Source organism: Delphinus delphis, chromosome 8 (assembly GCF_949987515.2).
Source record: "Delphinus delphis chromosome 8, mDelDel1.2, whole genome shotgun sequence".
NCBI classification, from domain to species: domain Eukaryota; kingdom Metazoa; phylum Chordata; class Mammalia; order Artiodactyla; family Delphinidae; genus Delphinus; species Delphinus delphis.
In genome coordinates, this window is record NC_082690.1 from 91,497,447 (window position 1) to 91,515,354 (window position 17,908).

A 17,908-nucleotide genomic window follows, 5' to 3' on the forward strand; every position below is an offset into this window, starting at 1 on the left:
CGAAGGCATTACGCAAAATGAAATAAGTCAGAGAGAGAAAGACAAACACTGTATGATCTCACTTATAAGTAGAATCTAAAAATGCCAGACTCATAGAAACAGAGTAGAATGATGTTGCCAGGATCTGAGAGTAGGAGAAATGAGGAGATGTTGGTCAAAGGGTAAAACTTCTAGTTATAAGATGACTGTTTCAGGGATCTAACGTGTGGTGACTGTAGTTAACAATAATGTATCATTTACTTGAAAGTTGCTAAGAGGGTAGATTTTAAATGTTCTCACAATACACACACAAAGAAAATGGAATTATGCGGAGTGATGGAGGTGTTACTTTATTGTGGTAGTCATTTCACAATATATATATCTTTGAAATCATCATATTGTACACCGTAAACTTACACAATGTAATGTGTCAATTATATCTTAATAAACGGGAAGAAATGAGTCAAGAATACTGAAAAATAGTATGCTATGTTAGAATTTAATTTCTTACTTTAATTTTTATTAATGATGCCTCCATTTTTTTTTTTACTGTTCTTACTGATTTTAGTGGCTACATTTAAAAGGCCACTGAATTTTCTTTACTTCTCTTCTCAATTCTGTTTCTTTTACCTCTAGGGTTAGAGAGTGACAAAAGTATGTTATCATCTTGTGTGTTTTTCTTCTGCAGTAAGCAAGATCCTAAATTAAAAAATTGCATATAGGTGCTAATTAACAATTTAGTTCAACCTAATCCAATCCATTCATTTATTTAACAAAATTTTATTGAGTACCAAATTTGGTAGGTTCTGTATATACAGAAAAAGTATTAGGAACTTTTCATTATTTCCCAGAGATGGTTACATTTTTAGAAAGGATTCACGTATATTCAGAAAAAGGATATGCTTGATCCAAGGAAAGAACATGGAATAGGGCCCAGAGCAGTAAGTTTGGAATCATATAGACCTGAGTTTGAATTTGACAAACATTCATTGTTTGTACTTTAGGAGAACGACAAATACTTTAGGGGCTGGAGTTTAAGGAGAAAGTGTGGCAGGGAAGGAGATGGAGTGCTAGGAAATGAACTTGCATAGAGCAGCCCAGTCAAGGATTCCTTTTTTGAAGAAGATGGTCCAAATAGCATCATCATTTTTCACTGAGGGGTATTAAGTGAAGGGGTAACATGATAAGTCTGGAAATTTCAAAAGACATTCCAAAGGACATTATGCAAGTAAACTACAGAAGAGGAACAACTTGGACACAGGACAGCAATTAGGAAACTAAGGGAGGTTGTGAGGATTCAAACAAGGCAGCAGCTTTGGGGTGGGAGAGGAGATGGGTATAAAAAATGCCAAGTGTTAAAACCTGCAAAATTTTACCAATTTGCATGCTTACTATTTGTGCATATGTGCATGTGCATGTGTGTGTACATGTGTGACATTAAACTTGGAGGTTATACATAACTCCCAGTCAATATAATAAAGCACTTCCTGAAAATAAAGCTTTCTGAACTGGGAATGGGCTGCCAAATAAGATTGTCGTTGGAGTTGTTCAAGCCTAGGCTCCAAGTTGTGTCTGGGCCCTTAAGGCAGGGATAGATTAGATAAGCAATTTCCAAACATTGTCCCGGATTAAATTTCCACTAGTCCACTATAGCAAAATGAGAAGGGTAAGGGCAATGCACTGGGTTTATCCTATGAATTAGTTGAATTTCAAGCAAAAATCTTCAGTTGGTGATGAATTCTGTCCTATATATATATATATATATATATATATATATATATATAATATTTTTGCGGTACATGGGCCTCTCACTGTTGTGGCTTCTTCCGTTGCGGAGCACAGGCTCCGGACGCACAGGCTCACGGGCCCAGCCGCTCTGCGGCATGTGGGATCCTCCCGGACCGGGGCACGAACCCATATCCCCTGCATCGGCAGGCGGACTCTCAACCACTGCGCCACCAGGGAAGCCCTGTCCTCTATTTTTACAGCTATAATTTCCTTTCTTATTTGTATTTAGTAACATTTTAAAAGGTAAATATTTGGCAAAATCCAAAGTGGGAAACATTTGTTGAGCCACTGTATATTTATTCATTTTAATGACATGAAAGGTGTTAAAGTCTAGGACTTGCTAGACTGATGACCTTTAAGGGCACTTTGGTCTCTTAAATTTTATGCTTTTATCAGAATCAGAATACGTCTGCCTGGAGAAGCGCTTTCATGTATATCCACAGAATGGTGTGTTCGACGTTATTCAACCTTTTGTGAAACAAATCAGGTGTCTCAGACTAGTACTGCAGAAAATGCTCCCTAAGTTTCCAGCCTTTTTAGAAAGCCAAATTCGAAAGTGAAATTGATGACATCTTACAAATCCTTGCTCGAATATTCCTTTCACAGCAAAATACGGCATAGGAAAAATGTTAAGAACCAAATTGCTGGTATCACTCACCACCGTCGACTCTTTTGGCGCCCACCACATACAGACCTACAGACCTGTGTCAAACCGTCTTCCGTATGTAACTTCAGCGGCCCGAGGGGCCTGGCAGTCCAGACTCTTTTCTCTTGATGTGCTGCTGACAAGCAATGCCATTAAACTAAGCTTCAAGTCATAGAAGGGTGCCTTTAAGTGCCTGTGCAGTCAAATGCCACAGGATTTCAAATGGAAATGACATGAATTAATTTCCTGAGAACAAAAGGAAAGGAAAAATCGAGAAGAAAGGCAGTTTCTTGTAACACAATATGCAGATTGATGGTACCCACTGATTGACTGAAGTGTCAAAAACACACCTTTCAGGTATAAATTAAGGTGCTGAAAGAGTGTGGGGCTCTCTCGCCCTCTCATTCATATGAAATATTAACTGATAAAGTCAAGGTAAAATTAGTTTTTCTTGGTATCTTTAACTTCTTCTCGACCCCAAAAGCTAAACTTTTGGACGTTTGTCCCTGGTAAAAGATGATGAGATCTGCTCAAAAGGCATCTCATCGTATGAGAACTAAAATTAAAATTCCTTTTATTGGCTTAGAAAATATTACTTTTCCTAGCTTCAACCCCCTCTCAGCCTTTCTTCAACTTTATCTTCCTTCATTGCTCGCTCTCACACCTTAGCTTCTTTCTGTGTGGACAATAGGGTCTTGGCACTAGTTGTTCCCTCCGCCTAGAACATTTTCTCTCTGTTCTTTGCAGACACTGATCTTTTGGATCTTCTGAAAGAGACCATCCCTCCCAGGCAGCTGAGGTAGCCTTCCAATGTCTCTCACATCCCCATATTTTAATTTTGGGCAGAACACTTATCTGATTGTCTCCATTTGTGGAGTTGTCTTCGTCTGCTGAAATGGGTTGTCCATGGGATTAGGGGCACTGCCTTTCTTGTTCATGGCTGTATCCTCTCTTCATGGAATTCACAGGGAAGATACAGGATCCACATTTTTTAAAGAAGAGCTAAGATGGTAAAAAGTGAGATTTGGAAGCCAACTGCACAGCATTGATAAGGAGTAAAGGTGGGGATTTTAGAGGGAGGCCTGTTGTCCCTTGAACAACTATTCTTTTGGTTGCCCTTAGGTAGGGCTTAAATGAATGACAGCTATGCACAGCCTTATATATATATATTCTGTCAAATACAAAAAAAGGGAAGAATATATGTTCCTAACTTCTAGCCATATATATAATAGTGGGTAAAAGCTTGGGCACTTGAGTCCAACAGCTGAGGTTTGAATATTGGCTCCACTACTTCCTATCTGTGTGATCTTGGGTAAGTCACTAACCTCTTGAAGTCCAGGAGACCTCATCTATCACTGGTCCCACCTATTTCATACATTTATGAGGATTAAAGTGAAATAACGCATGAGGAATAGTTAGCGCAGTACTGGCATCTCATGAGCACTCATGAGGTATTAGTGATATTCGCTATTGTTAATATGTATTTTTTACCAAGCTCTCAGTTACTGTGAGTCCTCTCCTCTCTCCCACATGTTGTTACCTAGCCAGCCAAGTGTTTCTTTTTTTTTTGGCTCTCCCATAATAATGCAGCACATGTGACAAAAAAATACAGAACCTCACTCCATGCTCTCTGGTGAACTCTTCCTTGGTATCTCTACATATTTCATTCCGCCAGAATGTCTGGCTACAGTTACTTTCATCTACACAAATACATAGCAAAATGAATGTTAAAACTGTTTTTGGAAGCATATTAAAGAAAATGTCATTTTGTCCTTATCACTCCTATGAAGATTTAGTTATTGTATCTTTAAAAAGGTCAAGCTTTTCTTTTCCGTATATTTCTAAAGAAAGCTTCAAATGTGGTTGACCTTGAGCTAATTGCTTACCTTTCTGTGTCTCAGTTTGTCTGACTTAAGTGAGTATAATCATTCCTAGCATGGTAGCTCTTCCCTTCATGGTGGTGAGGTGAAAATTAGTTTCTCATGTTCAAAACCAGAGTCACTTTCAAAACTCCCCCTGACACACACCCACACATTCGTTCATTTGTCAGGCTCTCCAGTTCCCCCATGGGTAACATTTTTTTGCATGTGTCTCTTCCTGCACATAACACATGTTTTCACTCCAGTTCAGACTCCGAACACTCTGCCCTGGTCCCAGACTATCTTTTAGTCCCCAGTCTCTCTGTCCTCCAATGGAGCCCCCTCACAGCTGATGCATCACTGAAAGCCCCAGCTGTCATTTAAAGGAGCAGGGAACATTTATTGAGTGCTTACTATGTGGCAAGCACTGGGCTAAGCACTGGACATGCATTGTCATTGAACTACAGCTCCAATGATTGACATGTCCATGTTCAGAGACTCTCATTAGCTTCTTGATTATGTCCACATTCCTCACTATATTGTGACCCTAATCTTGGTCTGCCATTTACTATTTAATGATCTCAGGCAAGATGTGTAATCTCAAAATACTTCAGTTTGTCAGATAAGGAAATAATAATACAGCCTCATAAGGTAACTGCAGCATTTATTATCTGTGGCGCAGTTTGGCATTTGGGGCCAGATAATTCTTTGTTTTTTGGGGGGGGGGATGCTCTATGCCTTGTAGGACGTTTAGCAGCATCCCTGGCCTCTATCCACTAGATGGCAGTATCACCCTGCCTTCTCCCTCCCCCCACACCCCCTCCCACCCCCATTTTGGAAATGGAAGTGTCTCTAGACATTGCCTAAACATCTTCTCAATACAAACATATTGAAAACTACTAGGGTGCTGGGATGAATAAATTAGATACTTTTAGATGCTGGACATAAACGGTCCCTTCAAGTCTTTTAGTTCTTGGGAATCCTTGTACCTTCCCCATGTCCCAGCTTAACCAGAGGATCCGTGGTTCCCAAGATTAGTCCTAGGTTTTCCTGCCTCCTTGTTTTGTGGCTCTTTCCACCGACGACACTCTCTTATGCTACTTCTGCCTTGCAAACTCTTAACCATGCTCCAGGATACTTCTACCAGAAATTTCACCTAATTTTTCCCAACTGAATTATAGTTCTCCCTTTAAACATTTTTACCATTATTTTTCTGCCTCAATCATTCTGCCGAATTTTATAGTCATTGGTATAATTGTATCATTCTCCTGTTGGAACTGAAAATTCCATGAGAACGAGATTCTTTGTTTATTACCTTTGTAGCCACAATAGAAGTGAGCACGATTTCTGTCATATATTATTTGTTCATTAAATGTTTGTTAAATTGAATTTAGAGCACAGAAGAAATAAATAATTTATTATAAGGCAACGCCTCCAAATGTTCAAGTAAACTAGAAAATGTTAGAGAAGAAAAACTTAAAATTGTATCCAGATGCTTGTTGAAATAATCAGATAATTGAGCCAATAGAGTTTTATTGTTTAAATTATTCATACAACCGCCTTGGTTCTCTGCTTCTCTTCGCACATGTAGGGACAGTTGAGAAAGAATTATAGTTGTCATTTGAAAACTATTAAGTGATTTGCCTACTGATGGAATCTGTATTCTTTTGCTAGAAACAGAATTTATCAAATAAAGGAGGTACAAACAAACTTACACTATTGCTTTATTAATCAAGAGGGAGGGCCAAGGAGGCAACTGCCACTGTGGAATGATGCAAGGTGGAAAGTGAAATGGAACCTTTTTTTTCTGCCTCTACCTGTTGTCTTAGAAAAAAGCCCCCCCTCCCCCGTCCACCACAGGAGCGCACGCGTGCGCGCGCGCGTGTATACACACACACACACACACACACACACACACACACACACACACACAGAGTTTGTTATGGTAGGTGAAATTCCTTGCTCTCTAGGAATCTGAAACCTAGACAAGCTTATACACAGCCACTGTTATGTGATACATCTGTGATAAAGTAGAAAAGACACTGATCTTCAATTTGGAAAACATGAATTCAACATTACCTCTCAACATTACCACTTAACAGCACTGTGACTATATTAGGTTGAATAATGCCCCCCGCCAAGGATTTCTACATCCTAATCCCCAGAACCTGTGGATATGTTGCCTTATGTAGCAAATGAGACCTCACCGGTATAACTGAGTCAAGGATTTTGAGATGAGGAGATTATCCTGGATTATCCAGGAGGGCTCCAATAAGAGTAGGTAAGGAGGGTCAGGGTTAGAGAGAAATGGGTTTGAAGACGTCACACTGCTGTCTTTGAATAAAGAACAAGGGGCCGCATGTCAAGGCCATTGGAGGCTGGGGAAGGGCAGGAAACAAACTCACTTGGAGCCTCTAAAAGAAAAGCAACCCTGCTCACACCTTAATTTTATCCCCTTGGAGCTGGGTGTTGATATCTGAGCTCCAGAAACATAATACATTTGTGTTGTTTTAAGTCACTAAGTTTGTGGTACTTTGGTATAGCGGCCATAGGAAACTATGACAGTGAACTTGATTAAGTCTACTATATCTTTACGCCTCAGTTTCCAAATTTCTAAAATTTGGGCAATATCTATGTAACCAGATTGTCTGGGTGATATAAAAAGGTAAAGTAGTAGGCATTGGTTATTTTAGCCATTTTACCATGTTTTAGTTATTCTTTTGATATAGCTTCTCAGTTTTCCTTCTAGCACTTAATGTTCAGACAGGGTTGACCACCTAATATATAGTCATGTAGTAACAAATAACTTGGCCAACCTATTAACAGAACTGGTTGTGAGAAGGCAGGTGACGCAAGGCATGCCAACCACAGAACGCTTTACAAGGACAATATGGAAGGAACTTGATCCACTGAGGCTGCCAAAGTAATGTAAACCTATAGCTGTTTGGGGAATTCTTTGCCACCACATAGGAGAGGCTGCCTGAGACAAATGCCAGCAGTGATGAGAACAGAGCTATGAGATTAGCAGTGATAGACTGCACATACTAGTTATTGAGTATCTAGATCTATCCATGCCTAAAGCTACTCCGTTCTGAGAATTTTTTGGTTACACGAGCAAATAGAATGTATGTGTGTATGTGTGTGTGTGTGTATATATATATATATATATATATGTATATATATATATATATTTATATATATCAGGTAGATTGGATTTTATTTGCTCAAAATGGAAAAAAAAACTACTTAAAAGTGTGTCACAAGGAATATACTATAAATATATAAAATCAAGTTATTCTTCTCTATGAAGTATAAGTGCTAATGGTAGAAAATTCAGATAGTACTGACAAAGTGCTTAGCCAAAATAACGAATCATCCCAAACCCCACAACTGGATATAATCACTATTAATATATGAATTTTTTTTAATTCGACTATGAATGAATGCAAAGTGTAGTAAGTAGGAGACTTTGGGGTGGTTTTCTAGAGAGTGAGGCATCAAAACTTGACCTTGAAGGATAAGTTTGATTTTGATAGGCAAAAATAAGGAGGAATGTTTTGATAAAGGTACAAAGATAGTTCAATGGAGAAAGGATAGTCATTAAGCAGGAAGTACTGCAACAATTAGATATCCATATGCAAAACTGTGAACTTTGGTCCATACCTCATGCCACATGTGAAAATTAACTCAAAATTGTTCATAGCCCTAACTGTGAAGTGTGAAATTATAAAGCTTGCAGAAGAAAACATAGGCGAAAAATCTTCATGATCTTGATTTTGGCAAAAATATTTTAATATAATACACATGATCCATAAAAGAAAAAAATAATAAATAGGACTTCACCAAAGTTAAAAGCTTCAGCTCTTGAAAAGACATTTTTAAGAGAAAGGAAAGATAAGCTACAGACGGGAAGAAAATATTTCCAAACCATATTATCTCACAAAAGACATACCAGAATACATAAACAGCTCACAAAACCTAATAAGAAAACAGACAACTGTAACAAGAATGATGCAAATAAGCATATTAAAAGATGCTCAACATCATTAGTGGCTAGGGAAATGCAAGTTAAAACCACCATGAAAATGAGATAACCCTATATACCTATTAGAATGACTAAGATCAAAAAGTGTTGGCAGGGAAGTGGAGGGTCTAGAACTGTCAGTCATTGCTGGTAGGAATGTAAAATATTAGAAGAGTTTAGTTTACTATACGATACAGCCATTCTACTGAGTATTTATGCAAAGGAAATGAAAGCATATGTCCATACAAAGATCTGTGTACCAACGTTCATAGCATCTTTAATTGCGATAGCTAAAAGCTGGAAACAATCTAAATGTACATCAAAACCTGAATGAATAAGCCAACTGCAGTATACATAGTTAATGGAATATTACTCAGCAATAAGGACCACTACACTTTTGAGAAATGAAATGGCATGAATAAATATGAGAATAATTATGAAAAGAATCTGGACGAAAAGAATTATATACTATATGATTCCTTTTACATAAAACTCCAGCAAACAAAAGTGAGTCTGTAATGACAGAAAAAGATCAAGAGTAGCTTGGGAATGAGTTGGGGGAGGAGGGTCAGAATAGAAGGGGGACACGGGATCATGAGGAAACTTTTGGGGGTGATAGATAAGTTTATTATCTTGATTATCTTGATTGTGGAGACCAAGATCAAGAGTCTGTGGAGATTGTTTGGCAGTGTTTATATATATCCAAACATATGATATTGTACACTTCAAATATGTCCAATTTATTATATATGAGTTATACCTCAAAGTTGTGGAGAAAAAATGAATGGGAAGGGAGAAAGCATATGAATAATTGCAAGGAAGGGCACGGGGGAGATCTGGGCACAGTAAGTACTCCCATGTGGCCGGATAATAGAGAATATAAAGATAGAGGAAGACTGTCAATTGCATGTGAAGGTATTTCAAGGTAGTTAAGAGCAGAGTTCTGAAGCCAGACTTCCCAAGTTCAAATCCTACCTTTGCCATTTACTAGCTGTGCGACCTTGGATGATTAATTTTTCTCAGTTTGTTCACATTAGAAAATGGAAATAAAAATAATACCAGCTTCAGAGGGTTGTTCTGAGGGTTAAATAGATATGCAAACTTAATATATGCAAAATATTTATCCCATGCAAACATGACATGGTTACAATAATTTTGGCCATTCCTGTTATTATTATTTTTTAACAGTTGTATTGAGGTACAATCCATATACCATGCAATTCACTCATTTAAACGGACAATTCATGATTTTTAGTACATTTACAGTGGTGCCACCATACTACAGTCTCATTTTAGAACATTCGGTCATCTCAAAAAAAACCTCCCTACCCATTAGTGGTCATGCCCCATCCTTCTCACCTGCCTTTGGCAACCACTAATCGGCTTTCTATTTCTATAGATTTGCTTAATCTGTATTCAAACTGCTATTGAACTATATCTATCTCATATTCATATTCAACATTTCATATAAATGGAATCATACCATATGTCATCTTTTGTGTCTGGTTTCTTTCATTCAACATAGTGTTTTCAAGTTTCATCCATGTCATAGGATATACCAGAATTTCATTCCTGTTGATTGCCAAATAATTTTCCATTGTGTGGATATAACACATTTTATTCCAGTTATTATTATTGCAGAATAAAGTGTTTTTGATCAAAGGGGAAGGAAAAGGAAGGAGCAGAGATGTGATCTTAGTAGCTGTCCAGAAGCCCAGGAGCAGCAGGGAATTATATTTGACTAGAGAAAAGAAAGAGTGGTTAAAGAAGAAAACGGAACATTTCACAAACACATGCCAGAGACTCACTCACTTCCTCAGGGCTGGCATAGCCTGGAGTCCAAGGAATAACAGGTGACTCATTCATTCTATGCAGAGGCAACATAAAGAAGAAGTTCCTGCTTTCTTACTCCCTGGCTCTGTCAAGTCATTTCAATCCTTGAAATGTCAGTTTCCTCCAGTCATCTTCCCACTCCTCCATTCATCCCCTCTAGCCCTGGGCTTACCTCCCAGGCCCCTTGTGAGCATCATATCTTATAAAGGTAAAAGTATTTTATTAACCAGAACATATTTTTTAAAGTACAAAAATGCTTCAACAGTACAGCGTTCTAGAGGCATTTTGAAATTGTTTTCTGATAATCAAAAAATGCTTCAGAGAGCCCTGAATTTCTTAGGAATTGATAGATAAGTAAAGAACAAATCAGAACAAATCACCACCCCCAACTATTCATTGCAGTTAGTTAAAAATGTTCCAATAGACACCAATGGCCTTGTAGTAGGACTCTATTCTATTCATATTGTACCACACTGCTTGCCACAATTTGCAGGATATCGTGATATTTCAATAAACCTATTTTTAAAGCAAAAACCAAATTGCATATTATTGTGCATCAATCAGTGTGTGCTATATTTTAATGAAATGATAAAGAGGTATTATTGATAATAACCTAGCTTAAGTTTAATGAGCATGTATTATGTGTCTGACAGTATGCTAATTTCTTTACATTCATTGATTCCCAATAACACTTCTGTATAGAGGATCTGAAGGCAAGAGAAGCAAGTAACTTTTTTAAGTTTAAAAAGTAATTTGCAAAGCTGGGGCTTTATCCCAGCTTGATTTAAAGCCAAAGCCTTTGAAAAGGATTTTGGTTTACTTTTATTTTTTTCTTTGCTAGAATTAAGGGTAATAATTACCTATCATCTCACATGCAAAGGCTTTAGATTCTACAGAAAGGATATGGAGAGGGTGTCTTGTTTTGCCTTGTCTTTAGACTCCACTTAAAAATATTCCAAAAAACATACACATCAATTCTGCTATTTCAACCTCCACTAACCAGTTCACCTGAGCTATCTCCTAATTCAAATTACACTCCTTGAAGACATTGAGGATTCTTCAGATCCTTTGTGTCCTTATCTCTGCCAAAACAGAATATGTCTCCATATTCTGTGCCACCGTACTTTATACTGTCATTTTTTCCAAAACTTTTCAAAACTCAGCTCATCCACGAAATCTTCCGCAACTGAGGCGGAAGCCACCCAGACATTCTGTTAATATCTTCAGTGTGATTGATATTTCTCTCCTGCAGTGTGGCAAGAAAGCATATGTGGGCAAGCGCATATATCTTTATGTTAATGTGCATCTGTTCTTCTCATCTCTACCACACACTATTAAGATATTAAGCTCCTCGGTTCTGTCCTTGCTTCACTCCACAGAAGAGAATATAAAATCACTGGGTCACCCCAGTGCCTAGCTTCACAGCATGATACACATGTTCAATAAACATTTATTGAACGAGTGAGTGAATGCTCCATGATGACAGTGACAGCCTTGAAGGCTGTCTCACACACAGAGAAAATAAGATCACATACAAACGTAACTGCAAATAGTTTGCCTTCTCAGGTATTTTATTTTTAAGCATTCTTAGCTGAAATGTGCTGTGGAACAGTGAGACTTAGCAGGCAATTTTCATTTCACCTCTGTTTTCCAAATGGTTAACACTTAACTAAATACTCTATCCTTAGAGTGTGCTTTTCCCCCTTCAAGTATGATACTACCATACGATGCTATATGCTTTGGACATCTTTCCTTTAAAGCTATGGAAGTCTTTCATATCTTGTTATTTATCATAGATGTATTCCTTAGGTTAGGGCAAAAGAAGAAAACTAAAGATGAGTCATGGGGTTCTAACCCACCAATTCCCCTCGTTATTAAAAAAAAAAAATCTGAAAAATCCAACGTCAGAGTCCTGTGGGCCTCTTGCTTTGTTATATCTGATGTCAGACTTTGTTAATGATTACTGTTACTTCGAACAACTGTCATCAGAAATAAACATTATAATGTGTTCTGCCCTACAGAAGCTTAAGAAGATTTGAATCATACTGCCTAGATTGTAATCCCACATCCACCTCCTTTCTACCTGAATGACCTTGAACAGTTACTTCTCTTCCCCTCAGTGTCTTTATCTCTGACATGAAGGTTGAAAGGGTGCTTGAGGATTCATTGAGATAATTCCTGCGAAGAGGCTTAGTTCCAGTAATATGCATAGGAAGTCCTTCCTCCATTACTGTTACCAGCCATTATTTTTATGACAATAGTAATGGTAAGATAAGAGGTTACCATTCAAGATCTCTTAACAGAGAAATTCCTAACCTTTCATGGCACCAACACAGTTCCACCCAAGAATGCTAAGTGGAAAGCGATTTCCAGGGAACTTGGATCTAGTGGGCTGCTCCCGTCTTAGCCTTAAATGCAAAGGACCCTTTCTTTACCTCAGGGTTACTAGCTACTCCATGAATGTGGTATGGTGGTGGTTCTCATTGACAAAAAATGTTGCCTGCCATTTCAGTAAACATTGTATGTTGCCCTCCATCAAGCCATCAGCCACTGCAACTCCCCCCAGTGGTGAACGCTGAGGGGAATTCAGGATGGAGAAAAAACACGATACTGGCCCTGGATAGTTAAAATGCATATGAAAGGAATAATTTTGATGAGCCCAGACTCTCGGATCTTCCTATACGTAGAAAAACACTAAAATTATTAACTTGAGATGTCTGTTTTTTGTGATTAACAGTAATCTCTGGATGAACAACAGTAATCTCTGGATGAACAGTAATCTCTGGATGAACAACTGTTTTTTGTGATTAACAGTAATCTCTGGATGAACAACAGTAATCTCTGGATGAATCTCTGGATGAACAACATGTTTTTTGGTTTTGTTTTTTCAGCAAAATCTCCTATATATCCTGGCTTCTCCCTTACCTCTTTGGAAGAGTTCCTCAGAGCTGTCGGAGAGGCTGGTTCCTGGGCTGTAGTCCTCAGTAAGTTCCTGGAATAAAAACATAACTCTCAATTTTTAGATTGTTCATTTTTTTAGTGGACATTGCAATATTCTAGAAGGGGCAGTGTCAGCAATTTGGATGAAAGAAAAGGGGGCTTAGCTTGAAGGGCATTAACTTGAGAATTTAGTTGCTTCCGAAGATTTGATAGTGGTTATACAAGAGCTCAGGTTCTCCCAAGCGACACGTTGGCACCTTCCTGAGCAGGCACCCTTTCTTTTGCACTTTACAGGCTTTCAGGGTTGTGAACCTGACATTTTCGTCACTGCCGCTCAGGGACTCTTTCCACTGAGAACCAAATATGTACCACACCAGAAGTAATCTTGGCTTTACCCTGTTACTGAGCAGCGCATATATTATTGCCTTCCCCTTTCAATCATCCTCAATGTCTCTTTTCAATCCCAGCCCCGGGAATTATATCTCACATTCTTGTTCTTTAGTCCTATTTGTAAATGACCAACTGGTTTTGTTTGAAGTTCCCCTCCCCCATGCTTGTTACCCTATTGCTAGTGGCCATAGCCCCTCAATTCTATGACTTACAGCAACAGGCAAGAGATGTCATCACTTATAAACTAGGACAATTGGAGTCACAGCTCAGCCCCATTCCCAGGAAAACACGATAGGTCCACAGATCCACCTCCTTTCAAGGCCTCCTTCTAGAGTGAAAACAATATGGATTATAAAGAGGTAGTGTGTGTATATATCTTTTCATGGAGGTAGAGGGTCTTCTCTTACCCTTTGAAGAACTTTTCCCTTAGTTTGCAATTTATTTTTTTCCTCTCAAGTTATATACTTACATGCCTATTTATTTCTATTAAAAAAAGAATATACAAAAAGAATAAGCCATAACCTTATTATTCAGATTTTTTTCTATACATCTAAAATACATAATATATATGTAACATATAATTATTGATATCATATTTGCATAAATTACTGTAATCAGATTTTTTAAATTAATAATGTATTGTGAACATATTCTCATGTCTATATATTCAGAGTAGCAACTTCATTACTAATGACCGTATAGTGTTTTATTATATCAACAGGCCGTATTATAAGAAATCTTTTGTTTTCAGGTATTTAGGCTGTTTCTAATATATTGCAACGGTTCACAATGCTCCAGTGCTTATGCGTGTACATATATCGATATTCATTTGTTTACTGATTTCTTTAAGACAAATCTTAGAAAAGAAAATGTTAGGTCAGAGGCAGACACATTTTAAAGACTTTTGATAACATGCCATGTTAGTCTCCAGAAAGTTTTATCAAGTTACACTCTCAACATCCATTTATAAAAACACTAATTCTCTATACTCTTGTCACTACTGAGTGTTTTAATTCAGTTTTTAATGTAAAGATCTAGGAGGAGGCATCCCATAGGGCTTGAGATCTCCCTGAATAAGGCTACACCAGATTTATGGTGTAAATATTTGTTAACAAGGGCCTGAGTCATGGGAATGTGGGCATGCTTTTTCTATTACCATGAACTCTATGAATCAGCTCTAATAACTATTTCAGCCGCTACCAATACTGCCACATTTCAGAGACAAGCCAGACTGGAAAAAGCTATGTATTTGTTATCAAAAAATTCCCATGGATGTGATAATAGCAAATATCCTTTTAGTTCTCTTTAGATTGGGGCAATAATATTGTTTCACTTCAAATTACATATCTCATTTTAGACATTGGGGGATCTAATTTATAGATAGGTTTCCAGGAATAAGTGGAACTCTATTTGTTCCTAAATAAAAATGTCAATCATCAAGAAACAGCCACTGCAATTTACCATGTAGATGTCTACTTTTTGTATATGAATCACAAACCTGACAAGGCTATTTGGAACCTTACTTGCTCCAATCTGTTGCACTGTTTGTTTGACCACCTTCCAGAAGACAGTAATTCTCAGTCCCTCTATTAGCAAGGAGAAGTCCGAAATAAGTGCTGGTAGGCCAATTCCTATTAGGATAACATTTCCAAATGGGACAAAAATCTGCATGCCAGAGTTTATATAGAATAGATAGGGAAGAGCTGTGATAGTTAATCAGAGGAATGGTTGTATTCTCTGACCTCCCCTAAGATTTTAATATGTTTTTGCAGAAGGTTGTTGGAAAATTTCCCTGAATATCCAAACATTCCTACAGAACCTGCTATCCATTCATTTTACTAACTGATTCAAAATATGATTAGATACTTCATAAATCTCAAGAAAAAATTAGAATGCTCCCACTATGATTTGATTTTATTATGCTGTGATTTATTGGTGCACAGGAACCAGATAGCCTTGAACTTCTGAGGTAAATTCTTTAGGATAGATCTATCAGGGATGGATAATAGCTTTCTCTTAAGTTACCTGTGTTTTTTTAATGTTTTTTCATTTTGGTTTCCTAATGCTATGCTAAAAGAATAATGTTATAAAGGCTTTGAGGATATGGAAAAAGGGGAGAAAACTGATATGGACTCATTTAAAAACAGATGGTTAAACATGTATATTTTGGAAAATTGTCTAATATATTTAAAATTAATCTAATTATTCATTCAATCATTTTTTCAACAGATTTATTTATTTTTACTAAATATCAACAGTGAGCACATCTTTGGTTGAACTTCATCTGGAGGAATCCTGAGGTCTTAAATGAGGGTTCTAAATTAGGATTTGCATTTGTTTCTTTCTGGAGCAGGAAGCCCTACTAACCTAGAACCACTTTATCCCTCCCCTCGTTAAGGTTTTTGCTTTATGAAAGATTTTTAGGTTTGGCTCCCCCAGTGAATTTCCAGTCTTTTTATATCCTTACTGGTCCTTTTCTCTCTTTCAGCAAAAGATTTTTCATTTTGGGGGACTAGCTGATTTCATACTTTCAAGCTTACATAAACCTTGCAGAAATACAACTTTTGAGTGTCAAAGTTAAAAGGTTGATCAATCTAGTAGTCCTTTGACATTCTTTAAGGATATACCCAAGAGATATTTGCCAATAATTAACTTTCTAAATGTCACTGTAGTACATACATTTTTGTAGATCACCCATGTTAATAGGTGATACACCCTTTATGCTACAAGGTGCTGTGGATTAAATAATATTAAATATAGACTCCTTCATCCTGATGCTAGCCCTATCTCATTTTTGATGATTAATTATTCTCCATGATATGTATTCGTGGTGGAGTGGCAAATCCAGATGACTGCTGTTCCATTATAGAAGATAAAACTTTCCAATCCATTGTATGTTTTCTTTTGCTACTCCAGTATAACCAAGGGGAGGGCAAACCACCAAAATCTGACCAAATTGCATGGCCAAAATAAAACTTTTTCTTGCATGATCTTGAATCTCAGATGAAGAAATATCAATATGAAAGGGAACATGGTTCATTTATTCTAGAGGCACCAACCAGTTGAAACTATTAAGTGGGTGCTGCTACCAAGACCTTCTACGGATGCTTGGCTTGGTTCATAGCCCTAGACCAAGTCTATTATTTTACTTTTCTTCAAGCTTATGGTTGTTTTTCTATACTTTCAATAAGTTTCCTTTCCTTGGTTTTATGTTTACCAACAAATAAATCCAGGAGACACAGATGATATATTAAATTACAATTACAATTCCCATTGAGACAAGTCCACTAAAAAGTCAGCTAAGCTCACTTACCTGGATAAACTGTTCCCTCCACACCCTCTTTACAGAATAATTTAATAGTATGCCTGAAAAATTAAAAATTACTATATGTAATGGGCTTTTTAAAAACAGTAAAAACCACAAATGCCAGCAGTCTATCATACAGCCATATGTCCTGTGACAATACAGACAACATGCCCATTGTGATTCTAATAATACATGATGTCTAACAGGCAGTTGGCAAAAATTCTGCTTAGAATCTGGCTTGCTTCTTTAAGCAGGAGAAATCACAGTGCTGTGGCTGCCTCCGTCACTCAGGAGGGGTTCTCTTAGTGTGCTACCAGGTTAACAAAATCCTCATGCAAACTTCCTCTTCTTGGCAGGACTCTCCTATTCTTCAATGGTATTTGGGAAGAACACTTATTCCCTATCTCTATTTTATTTCTCCATTGGAAAAAAATTCCATTATATTAGCTATTCTGGCTTCTCTGTACTTGCCTTACTCTCTCCTTTCCTTGGTCATTAGAGTTGCTTATGTGATTGGTGAACTGGAGAGCAAAACTTTGTCGGTTACAGTTTAACCCATTCTCTTCACTTTCAGCTTTAGGGCTGGGTATTTACAGGAAGAAGAATTCACACCTGGTATCTACACTGGAAATTTTACGGGGCAGCCTGCCATGTCGAGAGAGCCTGCAGTTGCCTAGCACTTCCTGGGACTGGATGGGTAAATCTATCTAGTGCTGGAGTTAAATGTTAGGAAGCTTACATGCTGAAACAACATTTTCAGATATTAACTGCATCATCTATAAAAAGTGGAATCTGGCTTTCCATTTGTCTACTCTTTTGACTTATGGAACATCACTTTTGTTCTGAACTTTGTAAGCTAGAATGGAAGCCACGAGAAAACAGGTTAGTGGTACTTGGAACTTACTTACCTTATCAAAATTTCTCAACCGGTACTGATCTTCCTGAGAAAATCCAAAGAGGTTAGAGAAGTGTTCTGGATTTCTGTAGATAACGTTTCTTTTATACCTGGAGGAAGACAACACAAATATCATATTTTTAAATCATACTATACAATTGAGAACAAATTTAGTGTTAGACATTCCAGCCTGTCATGCTCCCCCAACAGAATTTAGTCATTCATTTTTCTAACACAGATAGACAGA

At 37.5% G+C, this 17,908-nt stretch overlaps 1 long non-coding RNA gene across 1 annotated transcript; it reads right to left on the bottom strand.

The window, feature by feature from the left end:
- Positions 1–13,054: 13,054 nt before the first annotated feature.
- On the bottom strand, positions 13,055–17,704 carry LOC132429181 (uncharacterized). Its single transcript, XR_009520308.1, has 3 exons — positions 17,675–17,704; positions 13,672–13,787; positions 13,055–13,121 (listed from the first exon to the last, which is right to left on the bottom strand). It is a non-coding gene; the product is annotated as an uncharacterized lncRNA (long non-coding RNA).
- Positions 17,705–17,908: the final 204 nt, after the last annotated feature.